Here is a 13,077-nt window from a genome sequence, read left to right on the forward strand (position 1 = left end):
GTATTTTCTTTCTTGCACACTGGCCGCTGTACGTACGTGTACATGCTACGTGCCGCCTCTACTACGACACGTGCGCGCCTCTACATCGACCAGTATGTACGTACACGTTCGCGACCAGAATGACAACGCTACGTACGCTTCGACCAGGTGGGTCCCGACTGTCAGGCACTTCCTTGCCTGCGAAGATGTAGCTGGTGGGTCCCAGCAGTCAGGGGGGCGAATCATTTTTTTTGCCCTGACGCACTTCCTTGCGTGCGAAGATGTAGCTGGTGGGTCCCAGCAGTCAGGGGGAAACGTTTTTTTCGCGAAATACGGTGGCCCGTCCGGTGGGTCCCCGCTGTCAGGTGGAGGAATAATTATTTTGCGCGTAATAAGGAGGCACTTCCTTGCTGCGGCGTGGACCCAGCTGTCAGCCTCTCCACGTACAGTCCACGTCCGATGGAAGCCGTTCCTTGACCACGTTGACCACGCCGCGCCGAGAGCACCAGGGCGGTGGACGACGGCGAGGCCTAGGAAGGGGACGACGCGGAGCCGGGGAAGACGCGGCAGTGGATGCCCACGCGTAGAGGAGTACGAGGGTTCACTGGTTCGCTGCGGTGTGAGGCTGTCGTCGCCGCAGAATAACAGGGGGTGTGGGTGAGTAGAGGGATGGCCTAGCCAGCGGTGGAATAGTAGGGGCGTGAGGCCTCCGCGGTAGCACAGCCAGCCACGGAGGTAGGAGCATGCGGCACGACCGGCGCTGCTTTGGGCGGCTGGAGCAACAAGACCAGAGGTTGAAGAAGCACTACGGCCGTTGGATGGACATCGTACGGTCACTGGAGCTAGAATCGTTCATATTGACTAAGTTGACAAAGCACTCCGTCCCCGTCAACTTAGTAGGCCCACAAGTCAGCCTCCCACCAAGGTGGGTCCCAACCAGCAGGGGGAGTATTCATTTTTTGTGCGTAATAAGGAGGCACTTCCGGTGGGTCCGAGCTGACAGTGGGGGGAACGTTTTTTTCGCGCAATACGGTGGCCCGTCCGGTGGGTCCCAGCAGTCAGGGGGGAAACGTTTTTTTCGCGAAATAAGATGGCCCGTCCGGTGGGTCCCTGCTGTCAGGTGGAGGAATCATTACTTTCCGCATAATAAGGAGTCACTTCCTTGCTGCCGTCGTGGACCCAGCTGTCAGCCTCTCCACGTACAGTCCACGTCCGATGGAAGCCGTTCCTTGACCACGTTGACCACGCCGCGCCGAGAGCACCAGGGCGGTGGACGACGGCGAGGCCTAGGAAGGGGACGACGCGGAGCCGGGGAAGACGCGGCAGTGGTAGCCCGCGAGGAGAGGAGTACGGGGGTTCACTGGTTCGGCTACGGTGTGAGGCTGCCGTCGCCGCGGAATAACAGGGGGTGTGGGTGAGTAGAGGGATGGCCTGGCCAGCGGTGGGAGTAGTAGGGGCGGTGAGGCCTCCGCGGCATCACAGCCGGCCACGGGAGGCAGGAGCACGCGGCACGACCGGCGCTGCTTTGGGCGGCTGGAGCAAGAAGACCAGAGGTTGAAGAAGCACTACGGCCGTTGGATGGACATCGTACGGTCACTGCAGCTAGAATCGTTTATATTGACTAAGTTGACAAAGCCCTTGGTACGCGTCAACTTAGTAGGCCCACAGGTCAGCCTCCGAAACGGTGCGCCCCAGATGTCAGGGGGAGGAATCATTTTTTGGGCGGCTGAAGCAAGAATATCCGAGATTGAAGAAGAAGCACGACATCCGTTGGATGGACATCCAACGGCCACAGCTGCCAGAACGGTGTGTTGTTGACAAAGCCTTGCATACGCGTCAACTTAGTTTTTTTAGGGGACGCGTCAACTTAGAAGGCCCACAAGTGTGTGGCAGAGAACATATAGCCCATTTGCGATTTGTAAGAATGTACAACCCATTTTTTAATTCTAATGGAATTTACTACAGCCCATTTACAGTTTGTTAAAAGTACAGCCCATTTTGTAGCTAGGACAACGATTAATAATTTCAACCAACCGCTCAAAACATAATTCAAAAAAAATTCCCACATTTTTATGGGATCCCAAATATTTTTATCCGAAATTTCTAGTCAGATTAAATATAATTTCAAAATAAAGTTGTATTATGTTAAAATCCAACGAAATATTGCGCGCGCAACAAGTAATGAAATTAAAATTTTCAAATTCCAAAAATAATATATTTTTAAACTAATTACGCGTTTGGTGCATCTTTTTATAGTTACTGCCCAGTTATTATAATTACATCCCATTTATTATTTCTTAAAGTCCATTTTCTTGTTAAGCCTAATGCATACCTCCTAGGAAAGTTTGCAGCCCAGCGGGGCGGAGAATAACAAGTTGACCCGGATATTGTGTACAACTGTCGGCCCAGTTGCATTGCTGATGTTGAAAAAAAGGCCTGTGTAGTACAGTACAACCTAACATGGCTACTCAGCCCACATTCAGCGACGCCGGAAAGGCCCAAACAAGGCTTCTGTACAACTTTTTGAAGTCACTGAGCTCAATTAATAACTTAAGAAAAAAGTTAGATTACAGTGGAACCTAATTAAAAGCTGTCACGAGCAAAGAAATAATTCAACGGGTCCCACTTGTGCGTGTGCGTGTGTGTGTGTGTGTGTGAGAGAGAGAGAGAGACCCATCGGTCGATGCTCGTAAATACATCTTTCAGCCATATGCATTGCTGATGCTCAGTAAAAACTTATATAGTTGACACAATCATATAGAACATCATAGCACACTTAACTTGCATACAAAAATTTCACGCAGGCGGCACAATCAGGATGGAAGCAGTGGATCGCTACGGGTAGGGCTATGTTGAAACCAACGAACTCGTACATAACGGTTCATCTTCTTTATCAATGACAGGGAAATATCTTGAATGCTGTGCAAAGAAAACAGACAGACAACACAATAAGTTCTGCTAGCACATTAAGTTGACGTACAACCCTTTCTAAAAAAAGTTCAGGTACAAAATTAGAACAGGTCACAATCAAATGTACTGGCACATCAGTGCTTCACACCCATAGCTCGGATTTAACTAGTAGTATCTGGCAAGATTCAATTGTTACCTCAAATTAGAGCACATCCAGGCAGCTAGCCCTGCCTCTTCTCCCAAAGAAGCAGTGGCCTCCGCCGCGCGATGGAGTAGGCCCTGTGCCATCCATCGTTCCGAGCAACACGGGGAAAGTCTGACGTTGACTCCTGTAATGGACGTCGTCGACGGACCCTGGCACCAGCGGCGGCGGCAGGACTTCGATTGATGGATTGACCACTTCTTCGACATGCACGAACACTCGATACAGGTACATCCCTAACGTGGTCCGCGGCGGCCTTGGTGGCGACGAATAGTACAACCCCGGTTCCTGCACCGGTATCTCAACACCAATCACCTTCGGTATGGTGGACGGCTTCTTCATCCATGCCATAACCGTCAGAGCCCAGCTGTCTGGAGGAACAAACATACTTACGAGCTCACCTCCAAGGTCGTTGATAAGCTCATTCATGGACTCGCTGTTCCAAGCACGTCGAGGCATGCCGTGGAAGGTAAGCTTTGTTAAAAACTCAAGCTCAGAGGGCACCGAGCCCCATCCTGGGTGCCACCGATCAAAGCTCACCAGCGCGCCATCGCAGAACAAACGCCGGGAAGATTCGAACACACGACTGCAGTCGAAAGTTGTCCGGAACCTGACGAAGAAATCAGCCGGTGGCGGACAGACTTCGACGAGCAAGTCACTTATTTGGATGCCGTGCGCAATGCCAAGAGCTTTGACAAGGTCGTCCGGCGAGACGGGAGGCCGGTCGCCGTTGATGGTTACCATCAGCACTTTGCCGGCAAACTGGTCGTCAAGCGCCGCCATGCCACTGTTGAGCGACAGCACGCAGCGACCGAAGGCAGGACGGACCTCAGGATCTCCGGCTCGGAGATCCGCGTTGACCGGCGACATGATAGTGAGCTTGAGTACAGGGAGTACAGGAGGGGGATTTGGGGGAACTGGAGTAGGAATCGAGATTCCAGAGGTGGGGGAGGGCGGGAGATTGGGGATGAAAAGGTAGCTTGAATTTCGAACACGCGCCAATATGCTCTCGGCGCGCAAGCGCACGAAAACACCGGTGGCGCCCACATGTCGGCCTAAGAGTCCTTATTCTTTCTTTTTTGGAGAGCCCGGCCTTTTTTAGGATCTTTTGAGAGCCCGGCCTGAGAGTCATAATTGACCTGTTTGGCTTGCGTTACTACTCGGCCCATATTCAACGACACCTCACTGGCCCAAACAAGTGTACATCATCGAAAAGACACTGAGCTCAAATTATATAACTTGAAAAAAGGAGATACACTCTGAACACTGGAGAATGGTGATGCCCTCATTTAGCCCACCAGTAGTTCGAGACAATAAACAGTTCGAAACAACGATATATACAACATTCAAACACTGACTAGTGACTACTACTGACATAAACAGCAAGACATGATAGTTCATAAGAAGTCTTGCTACACCACCAAAACGCACCCATCTGCAGCGCTCAGACTCTCGTGATCCAGACGAGAATGACATTCTAAACAGAGCCAACTATTACATAGTAAGAGTGACATAGACGAGGATGACCAAATGACAAGGAATATGCATAACAAAAGAAAGAACTACCCATCCAGAACAAGCAGCAAAGACAACAAAGTCATTCGAAGAGATGATCCAACACCATCATAATTTGCAGCCCCGCTTCAGCGACCAATGATCCGGAGACACCAGTACTCCACCCTTTCGACGCAACAGCCCAATTACCTATCAACCTGAAGGCTTGAACCACATCACTGCCTGTCGTAATTGAGACATCCAAGGATCAAAGTTAATCCGGATGCCTTTGTCATTCTCACCTTCTTTTGGCTGCAGGCTGTATCGTTGACAATCAGGGGAGTTTGCTCCCGAACTCCTAGGGCTCGCCGTGTAGACACAGTTTTCCATAGCAAACAGAGCCTCTCTGCCATCAAGGTCCTTGCCAACGGTGATCTCCTGGTTAATCGGATAATTGAGTCCGAGAAACAGAGAGTGTGAACCAAGGCTGTTTACCCGCCTCCAACTAAAAAATCCTGAAGGCCCCAACAAGCTGGTATCCTGCTCATAGACGTAACAGCCACTGTCCGGATACTCACGTATTTCACGGTGCTTGTATACAGTGGGGTTTTTGCAATATAACTTTTCCGGCTCATGTGTCCGAATGATCATCAGTCTTTTGCCGTCGTCTGATCGAGCGAGGAACCAGTTGTGCTTCCCTGTTTTTGGCAAAGGTGGTGTGATTACAAAGGGCAGTAACTGTAGGGACACTGCATCATATCAAAAAGGACAGGCATTGTTAATGTAAGATCAGCATTGTTCAGAGTATGAGTAGGATAATGCAAGAAACAGCATTGATATGTCCCTGTTGGAACTGGGAGGAAAATACAGGGAAATGTATACTGGGTTCGAAAATATAGAAGTGCCATGCATGGTTATACTCATGTTATCTCGCAATCGATTCTTCACAGGAAACTACCATGTCATGCATGTTATGGAATCATGTTCTGTCCTCACAAACAAATTCTTCAAGGTAACTAACAGACCATGCATTGTTATATACTCGTGTTCTGTGGGCAAAATTTTTGTGAGGATATTATTCTAGCCATTGATTGCTGAAGGGCGAATATAGGTATGTACACATGGTAAGCATTACAGGATTTCACTACTTCCAAATATAGAGTTCTCCATATGCACATTTACTTCCCTAATGTATGGTTAGATGAAACCAACAGTGTGGTGCATGTTTCTACATCATGAAAATGAGGAAACTAACATGGCCATTGATACACACTCATATTTAGTAGTAGTATATAGATTACTGTAAAATAAGGAGAATATCCATATATTCCTAACCGTTTGATTATTCAGGGGTACAAATTGGCTGTAATGACATGATCACAATCGCATGAATTAACTCATTCCAAATATAGCTGATTTACGGCGTCTCTAATACATTGCCATAGTTCTACTCAAATTCTGCTCAAACAGGGATATGCCAATCATCACAAAAAGTTCAAACAGTGTCATGGCGTCATCATTAACATGAGACGGAAACAACTTACACGCGCCGTCCCAGCAATACGTGGTGCCATCTGCTTTGTCGATCGCGTAGATGATGCCATTGTGTTCAATAGCATCACAGAAGTGTGTATCAGCTTTGACGACGATCCACTGCGAGCTGAGTTGTCTCCATCTAAAGAAGGCACCGGCGTAAAGATAGGCGAGTCCCTTGTCGAACAAGGCAATTAGCTTGAAGTCTGCGTAATCCGCATGTCGTGTGGGCACTTGGCAGATTACAATCTTCTGCAAAACAAGGTCCGTCCAACTGACGCGGTAATCTAGATGACTAGGACCGCGATGGTAATACTCTATATAATCCAACGGAGGAAGGATAATCTCATGGGAGGTCTGGAAGTTCACGAGCACCAACTTTTTACCGTCTTCTCTGACGGCAGCCATCCAGTGGGAGTTCATGCCGACCCAGTACATACCTGCCAAGAAGTTTCGGGCGATGGTGATCGGATCGAAGTCGAGGGAAATGATGTACGGCGACCCACTACATACCTGCAAAGAAGTTTCGGCTAATGGAGATCGGATTGAAGTCGAGGGGCATCATGTACGCCTCCGTATCATGGTGAGCCAATCTCGCAAGACCAGATAGCAGCAAGCAGGGTGTCTTGAAAAGCTTAGGCCTCGCTTCAACGATGGCCGTGTGCATGCCCCTCGAGCATGCAGCCAGCCGCAGGGCGCTCAACATATCCATACACGAACAACAGAGGTCGAGGACGTCACTGGGGAGATAGCTCCAATCGCGGCTCATATGGATCCTGCGCGGTTCGCGTTCGGCCATGGTGGAGTTTGGAAGGTGGGGTTTTGGGGGGCTTGATTTACGGGGGAGAAGGCTGTCGGTGCTGGAGCGGCTAGCGAGGGAATAGTGGTACTGGGGGAGGCGAGCGAGGCGAGGGTATGCGGGGGCACAGTGAGATAATGAAGAGTGACCTCAGGATCTCCGGCGAGACGGAGATGGAGATGGAGTGGTGCTAGGGGAGAGGGAGACGAGGCGAGGCATGCTATACAGCGGCGGTGACAGTGACTGCACAGTGCACAAGGTGAGGCTGACTTTGGTAACCCGGACACGCCGCCTGGACTGGTGTCACCTCGGGCGCAGGGTCTTGTCACTTCACTGTGAGGACCGGATGAATAATAGTATTTTGACCATCAAGTGTACCACAGTTGTACTACTACTACTAGTAGGAGTAGTAGGAACATGAGTACACTCCCGTGCTAGCATGCCTCTGGGTTCACTTCATCCTCCAGCTATCATCCATATTGCGAGCAGAACCAAATTCTCGTGCATGCGGAAGCGCGAAGAAGGACTTTTCTTTTTTGAGGATAACCGCATATTCCTTAACCGTAGTAGGAACATGAGTAGTACTCCCTCCGGTCCTCTTTTGTCTGCGCATAACTTTTTTCAGTATTTCTCTAATTAGTCTGCGTATATACCCTTTTGCATGCGCCCATTTCCCTCCATGCCCCGCATTCACAGCATTAATTAGCGTACGCATGAGCAGCTGCAGCCCGACTCCAGCCAATAAACTGCAGCATGCAAGTGGGCCACTCTGTGCGCGTGGGAGAGAGAAAAGGCAACCGAAGAGCCCGTCCAATCCATTGCATGCAGCAGTCAAACCACCGCACCTCTCCTCATGCATGCGCATAACTTCTCCCATTTACTTCTCCATCGGGAACCGATTTTCCTCGGCTTTTTCACTACTCCTTGATCTTCATTTGCATCCAAACCACACTGCATTCACATTGTTTTAACCTCTTCACATCCTCCTGGAGTAATTCCGAAGCCCCTATAAATAATCATCTTCTTCAGTTAGATTAGCCATCTAATCCTAATTCTCCAAACCATAGCCCTCCGGTCCAGCGGTTCCAAATGGCGAAAGAGATCGAGATGCAGGTTTTTAGCGTCCAACATGTCCTCGTCGAAGGCTCGTTGAGCATAGTTGCCACAGTCACCGACCACCCAAGGGTTGTTCGGAAGTGGATCAACAATGTATCCAACTCCCTCCAAAAGGTGGAGATGAATGTCATCGGTCTCGACGCAGAGTACACGGAGCGTGCCACTGGGAAGATCCAACGCGCCGCTGTCCTTCAGCTGTGCCTCGAAGATGATGTTTTGGTGTACCACATCATACACGCGCCCTCCATACCAGGTGAGCTTCACGATTTCTTGTCTCGGGAGGACATATACTTCTGTGGGGCAGCCATCGCAGGGGACAAACAGAAGTTGGAGCCGTACAACCTTGATTTGAAAAGCATCGCTGACCTACAAACCAGAATAAAAATTCCTGTAGAAGATTGTGATAAACCGACACCATCCCTATTCGACGTAGCAAATTTTGTGCTAGGAACAAATCTTCAGAAGGGTGACGAGACGCTGGCATTAAGGTCGTCTGGATGGGAGAATTATCCCTTGACGTACGAGCGGATAAAATATGCTGCCCTCGATGCCCGTGTGAGTTTCGAGATAGCTGCAAGGTCCAGAGAGCTTGTTGCGAAGCCGTCTCCCACAGAAAATGAGAACAAGAAGAAGAAGAAGAAGATGCTGCACCAGCAGCAGGGCATTATGGATGGATGAACTATTTCCTCTCTTGTAAAAAAATATTCCCTCTCTATGTATATTGATATAGATGGACTATTTCGATGGTGTGCATGTCTTTGGAACAAGTAGTAGCGTGGGTCCGCTTGACTATAAGGAACTATTTATCCGCCTAGCTTTCTCTACTACTCCTTCTAGTGATCGGTATGCAATGCATGTGTCCGTAGACATGACAGCTTGTCCATGGAAGTTCAACTACGGCGACCATCACGTTTCATCCACTGCCACTCGCGATTCCCACGACGCCGCTCCAACCCACGGCACCACGTCCCCCGACGTGCGCCTCACCCCTCTCGGCCGCACCGCCCCTCTGCCTTTGTGTGCATGACATGTGGGCCACCTTAAATGCGGCGAGCATCAAGTTTCTACCACAGCCACACGCGATTCCCACGACGCCGCACGAACCCATGACACCACACGTCCCGCACCATCGAATTTTCATCCAGCGGCTGTGACACATTTCGTCCCGGGCATCAATCCTCAGCTGGAGTACTTCTGTACTACAGGTTGTACCCGCCGGTGTGGCCATCTACGCCTCGTAACGCCCCGACGCCCAGCTGTGGCACCCTCGCCACGGCCACGCCACCACCGGCCGGTTCATCTCGAACGAGTGAGTCGCGAACCACACCACCACCATGAGAATGACATGTGGGCCAGCCGCATTTAACGTCCGCATGTCATTGACTCAGAGCATGGTTAATAATATAGCCGGCTGCTGGCTATATGATGTTGCCACGTCACATATAGCCAAGCTTGTAGCCAGCAAGTACAATAGTTGAATATTAATATGTACTACTTTGTTGATACATGACCCACCTCGCTCTCTCATAAAATGCCTAGGAGCACGTGCTGCAGCCGGCTGTTAACTAGTAGCCCGCTTCTCTTCTCTTTCATCTTCTCTCTCGTCCAACTAAGCAAAAATATAATATTTAATGTCTTACAGCCCGCCTACATCACCTTATTGTACTTGCTCTCATAGGCCGGGCACTAAGCCACTGAAGTTCGGTCTCGTGGGCCCGACAGGGAAATGTAACTCCTGCGGCAGGCCTTGTGGTGCTCCCACAGTATGAGCTCGTGCCAAACCCGGAATTTGTTTCTTACTACTACCAACTACTAGTAAGGTACACGTGCATTGCACGCATGAGATTCTGGTGTTTTGTGCATTATGCTTCTACATGTGGTGTCTTCTAGATTCTACATGTGGCAAAATCTGGTGGAATGTAGATGATATCCAACAGCCAGTAGTGCTCGGATTTGCCATCTTTGTACCGTTGGATTGGCTTCATCCAACGACCATCCTTCAAAGTTATAGTTTGGTTTGCAGCCTAAGGTTGCCACACCTAAGCTTAGGCGTGTCGGCATGTGTTTGGTTCATTGCTACACTTGTGGCTTGCCACACTTTTCTAGCTACATGGTCCACATGTCATAGACTCAACTTCTTGCCAAATCTTGCCACACTTGTGGTGGCCATTTTGTTAGCCACGTTTTTTGTGGCAGACACATTTTGCCTAAGCTTAGTTGTGGCAAAGTTAGTCATGAATGAATTTCAACCATGGAGTCTTCTAGATTCTACATGTGGCGGAATCTGGTGGAATGTAGATGATATCCAACGGCCAGTAGTGCTCGGATTTGCCATCTTTGTATCGTCAGATTGGCTTCATCCAACGACCAACTTTCAAAGTTATGGTTTGGTTCATTGCTACACTTGTGGCTTGCCACACTTTTCTAGATACATGGTCCACATGTCATAGACTCAACTTCTTGCCAAATCTTGCCACACTTGTGGTGGCCATTTTGTTAGCCACATTTTTTGTTTCAAACACACTTTGCCTAAGCTTAGTTGTGGCAAAGTTAGTCATGAATGAAGTTCAACCATGGAGTCTTCTAGATTCTACATGTGGTAGAATCTGGTGGAATGTAGATGATATCCAATGGCCAGTAGTGCTCGGATTTGCCATCTTTGTACCGTCGGATTGGCTTTATCCAACAACCAACTTTCAAAGTTATTCACACACTATATAGGGGGTATAGATATAGATGTGCCGGCCCGTTACAATGGATCCAAAGTATATCTGTTTAGTGGAGTGCACTCTAAACACATTATCTATTTATTTTTCTCTAACCTTTCGTAGCCATGCAACCAAGCCACATAAGCTTCATGGGTGCCCCCCACATCATATTATTCATACTAAGTTGACATAAAAAATATAAATCACCCAAAACAAGATCTTCCCGTTTTTTGTTCCTACGATGTTGTGCCGTGCACGTACCTACTAGTTGTATAGTACAAACTTGGTACTAGTAGGAGCAGAGTAGTACAGAATGCTCCTAGTCAATCAACGAGCCCCATCTGACACCAAATTTCTTGGCTTCCGTGCTATAGCTAGATCTTCCCCTCGTTTCTTTTTTCCAACCCGGCGGCGGGCGGGGTGCGGTTTGCCAATAGTCGGTTTGCTCAACGGCGGTCCCACATGAAAGTGAAAATGCTAGGCAACACGCCTTCCCTAAGCTATGTGTCATGCCGGACGGGCCGTGGAGTACTCCCGATTCCCGGGCGTGTGTGGGGGGAGTGCGACGCGAACGCGGCAGGCCTTTTCCTTTTACTAGCAATGTGCCCGTGCGTTGCGACGGATCCAAAGTAGTAGAATAGTAGTACTTGTTCACAAACTTGAAAGAAATCACTCTTGTTTTGATATACTCCTAATATATTACTCCCTCCGTTCCTAAATATTTGACTTTTTAGAGATTTCAAATGGACTATCACATACGGATTATATAGACATATTTTGAAGTGTAGATTCACTCATTTTGCTCCGTATGTAGTCACTTATTGAAAAATCTCTAGAAAGACAAATATTTAGAAGTGGACTGTAAGTGCTACTCCCTCCGTCCAGGTCAATAAGTCATCTTTGGTTGTGCACCGTGACCAAGAAGGAGGGAAGACTTATACACCTAGACGGAGGGAGTACTACTATTACTTATGTACGTGCAAATGCACGTTTTAACATTAAGATGCGGTTTTTGTAAAAGTAGAAAAACAGCACTAGTCAAGCTTGTGAAACGATTCAATGCAAAACAAATGCAAAAATGCTCGTTTGATTGTTTACTTTTAGCTTCCTTCTCTGTGGTTATTTCTCTGTCGTACTTTGTACGGAGTATCTCACTGGTTGGAAAGGCATGCAAATTCCCAAACCGCTTCCTACACCCTGTATCGAATTTTTTGCCTAACAAGTTGTGCCGTGCAATTGGAATTCCAACTTGAGTACTACTACTAGTAGGAGTACCAGGGGCCAGTTCTTTTAGGCTTCTAGATTAGTAATCCCATAACTACTACCTCCGTCCTGGTTTATTGGTCCCCATTGTAATCTGTGTCAAATTTTGATCATAAATTTAACTAATGAAATGTTAGTGCATGTCACATGCACTAACATTTTATCAGTTAAATCTTTGGTCAAAATTTAGCACAAATTACAATGGTGAGGAATAAACCAGGACGGAGGTACTACTAGTAGTAGTTTAGAAGCCCAAATAAATGAGTGAGGCGCCTTAATGTTACTCTCCACTGTGACTAGTCTTATGGGAAAAGCTGGGGAAGCCGCCAAAAGAACTGGCCCTAGGAGTAGTAGCTAGGGATACTAGGAGTAGTAGCTAGGGATCGAGTGTGCGAGATGAACCGGAGAAAGTAAATGCAGAGAGATGAAATGCAAAAAAGACGGAGGGATGTGATGGTTGCTTGTCCGTTTATTTTACCAGGCCACTTATTACTGGGAGTGGTTGGGTTTTGTGATATGACGGCTTTACTGCCGCGCCACGAGCGGGGTGAGACTCCCGTGCAGCGCCGCCCTCTACACTAGTACGACTACATCGGTCGTGGTTTATCCCCCATTGAATTTGACTGAAGATTTAACTGACAAAATGTTAGTGCATGTCAACAAAAACAATATCGTTGGATTCGTATTTGAACATAGTTTTCAATGATACCTAATTTTAGGTGACATGCATCATCATTTATCGTACTATATATAATGTTAGTACAATTTTTGGTCGTACTAATCTATAGTAAGGTGCCCGTGCGTTGCACGGAAGAGTGAAATGCATTGATCGGGGAGTTGTTTATTTTGACAAAGGATGTGGGGGTCATCTCATGTGTAACGGGTATCGATAGGTTTGTTCGGATATTATTTCATCACTAGAGCTCACAAACATCTGGGTGAAATAGATAAAAAAGTATCTTTTGCAAACAAAAGCGTTCAACTGTTCAACCTGCATCCAAAACTTGTGAAGAAATAACTCTTATTGTGCTTTGCATGAAATGATCTTCAAGAATTAGTTTTTGAGTATCCAT

This window comes from Triticum aestivum, chromosome 2D, assembly GCF_018294505.1.
Source record: "Triticum aestivum cultivar Chinese Spring chromosome 2D, IWGSC CS RefSeq v2.1, whole genome shotgun sequence".
NCBI classification, from domain to species: Eukaryota; Viridiplantae; Streptophyta; class Magnoliopsida; order Poales; family Poaceae; genus Triticum; species Triticum aestivum.